We start from the raw sequence: 6088 nt of genomic DNA on the forward strand, positions 1-6088 counted from the left end.
TCAGATCATGGGGAGGCTGAAAAATGGGAGGGAAGGGGAATGCACCACCACAAGCCATGAGATCACACCTGATCACAGACCCTCTGTGCTGACATCCCATGTCATCACAGGGCTCTTAATCCTCCAAAGACTTCTGAGGTCACGGGCATTGACAGGGGCTCCGTGGGGACAACAGAGGGGTCTCTACGTGCCATGGAGCCCATTTGGCTCAGACACGCACTGAAACAAAGGGTTCCAGAAAGACCTCCCGGTGCTCTCCATGCTTCTGAAGAACACCAAGGTCATGGGCAATCCCAGAGGCTCCACGGGGACATCCCAGGGGTCTCCCATCTACCAAACCAGACTGAGCTCACAGGCTGTGACAGGATGTCAGTTGTGACATCAGTGGTGTCTCTAGGCTGCTGAGGAGCCCTGATGTCACAGGATCTCACAGGGGCTCCACGGGGACATTCTAGGGGTCTGCAGGCTGAAAAAGAGGTCTCTTGTCACAGACAGTCACAGAGGTGCCAGTGTGACATCCCACTGGTCTCTGCTCAGAGGAACACTGAGGTCACCAGCAATCCCAGGGGCTCCATGGGGAGATCCCAGGGCTCTCAGGCTGCTCAAGAGCTCTGATGTCACCAGCAGTGACACAAGCTCCTTGGGGATCTCCATCGCTGCTGCAGTGGCAGCTTCAGACAAAGGCTCCTAGAGCAGCACGGCCACCGAGTCACAAGGGGCACAGAGGGACCCCTGGCTTTCTCAGCTCCTTCTCACAGACAGGAGCCTGGCTGGGGCGGCTGCATCCAAGCCCGGCCTCACACTGTCACTGGTTTCAGTAACTCTGTCCAGCAGGACTTGAACATGGCAAAACAGATCAATGTATAGAAAACAAATTATTCAGTAGGAGAAATGATTTGACACAAAGGACTCGATCGCAATTATTGACTACACAGGAGAAAATCCAAACCTGCTCCTGGCAGTGTACAGTAGAGCACAATAGAGTGCACTCTATTAAAGCAGTAGGGAAGCAGTCATCTTTCAGCAAGCAAAGAGAAACAGTTATGAAGTAGAGCTCGATGTAACTCCCCACACCAACACTCGTGGCAGCTCTCTTTCTCTTCACCTCCAGCAGTAGCCTTGGTGGGCATCACTGCCAGGAAGGAACCTCCACATACTCCAAGGAGGAAGATTTTAGAAGAACCTACCCTAGCAAAGAGGACTGCACTTTTACAGTCTAAAGGGATTGACTGGCTGGCAGAGGCCTTCAGGGCACTTTAGCAGCTTCTCTGCAAATGTTTTGCCTCACTATCAGCACCTTCGCTCCGCCTGCGCCGCCACGGCCCCGCTGCCCCAGAGCCCACACGGCCCCCACACACAGCCCGGCCGGCGGGGATCGCGTCGGGGCGGCCGAGCCCGGCCCCAAGCCACCGGCCCCGGCGCGAGTTCCCCCGCCCGCCGCGAGAGCGCAGGGCCGGGCGCCCTTGGCCGGCTTTCGGCTTTGGTTCCGCGAGGTGAGAGGAGGTAATTTTGTGTTTCTGTTGCGGGGTGGTTTATTTTTCGGCGCGGGAGGCGGAGGTGCGGGTATGGGGAGGGGTCTTAGAGGGGAGCGTGGTAGTTGGTTGTTTCCCTTTTGCACCAGCCCAGGCCGCTTTTCCTTCTGCATTTCTTTCCTTCCTTCTGTTTTCCCCTCGCTCCCCGCGCCGCCTCGCAGGGCCCGCGCGCGGCCCAGGCCGCCCCGCCCTCCCCGCTCAGGCTCGGCGGTGGCGCGGAGCAGCACGGGAAAGGCTTTTCCCGCCGCCGCCCGGGGTCCCAGGCGCGGCTGGCGGCGGCGGCGGCCGGGAGAGGAGGAGGCTGCGCGGGGGCAGCGGGCGCGTTGGGCGAGCAGGGGAAGCCGGGCACGGGTGAGGCTGGGCACGGGCTGCGGGTGGTGGCGGGGGGCTGCGCGGCGTCTCTTTGCGAAAAGATTTCTGGCTGGGTCGCTTGGAGTCTTTTGGTTTTACGGCGTTTTTCCCACGGTCCCCCGCTTCTTCTTCATCCCGCGGCGGGGGCGAGCAGGAGCGCAGCGGGGCGACGGAGCGATGCAGAAATGAAGGCGGGAGGCGGGGCAGGGGCACGGCGGGTTTAGAGACCCGGGCCCCGGGCTTAGAGAGCTCACGCTGCTGCCTGTCCGGGGGCGGGGCGGGAGGCAGGAACTCCGGCGGCTCCTAAAGACTCCCTCCTTCTCTCCCCGGGAGCAGCGCGGAGTGGTGAGGCGCAGGAGAGGGGTGGTGGCGGTGGTGGCGGTGACAGAGAGAGGAGGGAGATTAAAGAGCCTTGGGATGTCACCATGGAGTGCCTGTGACTGCTCCTGACCTGTCTTTAGCAGCCCAGAGTCTTCTAGGATGTGACCGTGGAGCGTCTGTCACTGTCAGGGCTCCTTAGAAGGCCCAGAGAGCCCTGCGATGTCACCATGGAAGCCGTGTGAGTGCAGGTGAGCTCAGGGCTCTTTAAAAACCTGGCTCCCTTTGGAATGTGAGGATGGAAGCCTTGGGAGGGCCTTTGACCTGACTGCTCTTCAGCAGTTTAGAGAAACCTGGCATGTCCCCATGGAGCCGTTGTCACTGCCGGTGACGTCAGAGCTCTTTAGCAGCCTAGAGACACATGGGATGTCAGTACAAAGCTGCTGTCATTGCCTGTGACCTCAGTGTTCTTTAGGAGCACTGGGATGTCACAATGGAACACTTCTGGGTGTCTGTGAGGAAGAACCTTTTTAGCAGCCTGGAGACACCTGGGGGGATGTCCCTATGGAGTCCCTGTAACAGCGTGTGACCTCATGGCTCTTTTGCAGCCTTCGACACCCTCAGAATGTCACCGTAGAGCCGCTGTGAGTGCCTGTGACATTACAGCTTTTCAGCAGCATGGAGACACCTAGGATGTCACTGTGGAACCCCTGTGAGAGCCTGTGACATCACATCTGCTCAGCAGCCTGGAGACACCTGTTACGTTGCCATTGAGACCCTGTGACAGCGTGTGAAGTCAGTGCAGTTTGGCAGATGGGAGACTCCTGGGATGTCGCCATGGAACCCCTGGGATTGCCTGTGACCTCAGTGTTCTTTAGGAGCATAGAGACCACTGGGATGTCACCACAGAACCTCAGTGAGTGCCTGTGCCAAATGGGCTCCTGAGCACCTAGAGACTGTAGTGTTCTCACCATGCAGCCACTGTGACTGTCCGTGACCTCTCAAGTCTGTGGAAGATTTAAGAGCCCTGGCATGTCACCATGGAGGCCCTGTGACCTCACTTCTCTTTAGCAGCCCAGAGAGACTTGAGATGTCAGCGTGGGTGCCTGTCTGTGATCTCTCTACTTTTGAGCAGGCTGGAGACAACTCTGATGTCACCATGGGCTGGTGGTTCAGGGAGGTAAGGGTGGGGGGAGGAACATGTGCTAGGGCTCACTGGGACCTGCTCAGGCACTGAGTCGGCAGGGACCACAGCGGTACCCAGGCCTGGGAAACACTCCTGTCTCCCACTGGCCAAGTCTGGTCACAGGAAGCAGGTGTGCCCTCCACTGGGATGAGATGCCACATCTCCCCACTGGAACAGGGGACCAGGTGTACCCCGTGTCCCCAGCATGCCAAGTGTGGTCACGGAAGGCCAGGTCTCCCCACTGGGGTCTCAGACACGGTCTGACTGCTGCCGGCATGGGGAGCCTTCCCTCCTCTACCCAGGAGGCCAGGTGTGCTCACCAGAACAATCAGAGTAGTGGTATTTCACCGATGGCTGGGACACCAGTGGGCGGGTCACCCAACACTGCCAAGTGTGCACCACGCCTCCCACTTATTCCACACCTCTCATGTCTCGTCGGAGCGCCAGAGCAGAGTCAAGCTCAACAGGGTCTTCTTTCCGTGTTGCTTCTGCCAAGCCTGTTCCCTTGGCTGTGGTTTCTCTGGATAGTAAGTAGGGACAGTGGGAATCTCATTGATCCATTCATTCACATCACTAATTAGATGATGAGGCATTTGGCTATTTACTGAGCATTTATTTTCATATATGTTCCTTTTCTGGGTTAAGTATAAGTGGCCCATCCACCATGGTCCAAATCAGTAGAATTTTGTCTCAAAAGTGGGTGAAACACAATGCTACATCCTTGGAAGAATTGTGTCATTCCCACTGTCCTTATGTACCATCAGGATTTAACTTTTTTTTTTTAATTAGCATAAGCAATAACAACTCTATGCAACCGAGCCAGTCTTACTTGCAAAGATATGAACAATATCAGCGGAGGTGAGGAGTGCTCTGGAGGCCAGGGCCCAGGCAGTCTTCTCCCGCCTTGTTTTGGAGAGACCCAGGGCCTCTAGGAGCTCATTTGTTCCATAGAACCACTTGCGCCACTCTCCAGCGGGAAAGCCCCCAAACTTGATATCTCCTGCATTGGTGAGTTCCTGAATGTGTTCATGAAGATGTTGATATTTTCTCACTTTTCCAGTTGCAGCTTCCTGTAAAGATGCTTCAGTGCGTTCACATTTGATTGTCACCTCCATCACCAATGCCTGTTTTTCTCTTACAAAGATCAGGTCTGGTTTGTACATTTTGCCGTTGTCATCCCTCACATGTGGCTCTTGTAACACTGTCCAATCCTCCTTTGTAGCTTTGTTGATCAACATGTCACAGATGTAGTTGTGTCTTTTAATCCTGCCATTTTGTGTTACTGCACAGTTTCTGATGATGTGGGAGCACGTTTCATTTTCAGCCTTGCAGTGCCTGCAGCTTTTGGCACACTGATCTTGTCTTCCTCTTGCCAGGAAGGAACTCTCTTGTGGTGTAGACAATTGGCTCTCAGCTGCAATGCTGTTATTACTTTTCTGTCAGGTATGCCTCTGTATCTAAAGATCCAGAAATTGCTGATGTTACCCTCCTCAAAGTTTGTAACACTAGGGCCCTGGGATACCAGCTGTTTCCCTTTAGTAAATTCCTGTTTCCTCCGGTTACATGGTCGCAGATACTGAGTTTTCGGAGTAGCTACTTCCCATTCTGATGTTGTGTCATCACCTGCACCATCCAGCAGTTCCGTCTTAGGTTTAGGCTCCCATATGGACAGGATCTTTTCTTTATCTCCTCCAGCTGTTATCCATAATTTCCTGTAGATTTGATCGGAGCATTCTTCTTTCAGGAACAATCTTAAGGCATCATCCGACAATTGGGCAAGTCGACGTAATCTTTGGGCCCGTATACTTGGATTGAGGCCCATCAGTTTGGTGATACCCAAACCTCCATCCTTCATGCTGGAGTACAGGACGGCATCATGTGTGCATGGTGTGAAGTGTAGCCATTCCTTGACAGTCGATTGAATTTGTAGGTCAGGGGATTCAAGGAGCCCTGCTTTGCATCCTTGTGGTCTGCCAAGTATATTAGTGTAGGGATGGTGTCTATTTGTTTGGAATGTCCATTTTCTGAACAGGTTTTAATGTGATGATAGGTATGGATGTTCTCATACATATTGCTCACCAGTCTGGTGACATGGGGGTCCGCTTCCCTGTGCTGCAGACCATGTAGAATGTGCTGGTGGCTCACGGTGTCAAAAGCCTTAGCAATGCCCATGAATACGACACCCAGCGGTCTGTATTCTCTTTTGGCAGATGGAATTATTGTTCGTAGGAGTTTCCAGTTTTCAGAGGATTCCGCTGCTCTTATAAAGCCACTTTGCCTTGGGTTGAGGGAGCATGCCTTAGTCAACCTTGCTCTCATTATTCTGGAGAACAGTCTTAACGAGATGGAATCGATTGTGATGGGTCTCCAGTTATCAGTGTCCTTTAAACAATCCGGTTTGGCTGACTTTGGTATTAACACAGTCCTGCATCCCCTCACCATGTCTGGGATTTTTATCTGATGTTAACCAAAGGTTGACTATCTCCATGGTCTGGGAGAACTTGGGGTACATCTCCTTGAGGTCCCTTAGGGTAATCCCATCTGGACCAGGAGCCGAATTTTTGCTAATTTCCTGCACATTCTTCTCAATTTCTTTAGCCATAATAAAGTCCCTGAAAGCGCTGTTGTCAGCTTTAATTTGGAAGTTCCCAAGGCTCTTGAACTTGGCAGGTGTTTCCCATCTGGCTTTAAATGCTGAATA

General features: G+C 53.7%; 1 long non-coding RNA gene across 1 annotated transcript; it reads left to right on the forward strand.

The window, feature by feature from the left end:
* Positions 1 to 1772: 1772 nt before the first annotated feature.
* Positions 1773 to 4181, forward strand: LOC309584262. Its single transcript, XR_014227220.1, has 3 exons — positions 1773 to 1883; positions 2345 to 2452; positions 2810 to 4181. It is a non-coding gene; the product is annotated as an uncharacterized lncRNA (long non-coding RNA).
* Positions 4182 to 6088: the final 1907 nt, after the last annotated feature.

The sequence above is a fragment of the Coloeus monedula genome (assembly GCF_965178545.1).
Source record: "Coloeus monedula genome assembly, chromosome: 38".
Taxonomy (NCBI): Eukaryota; Metazoa; Chordata; class Aves; order Passeriformes; family Corvidae; genus Coloeus; species Coloeus monedula.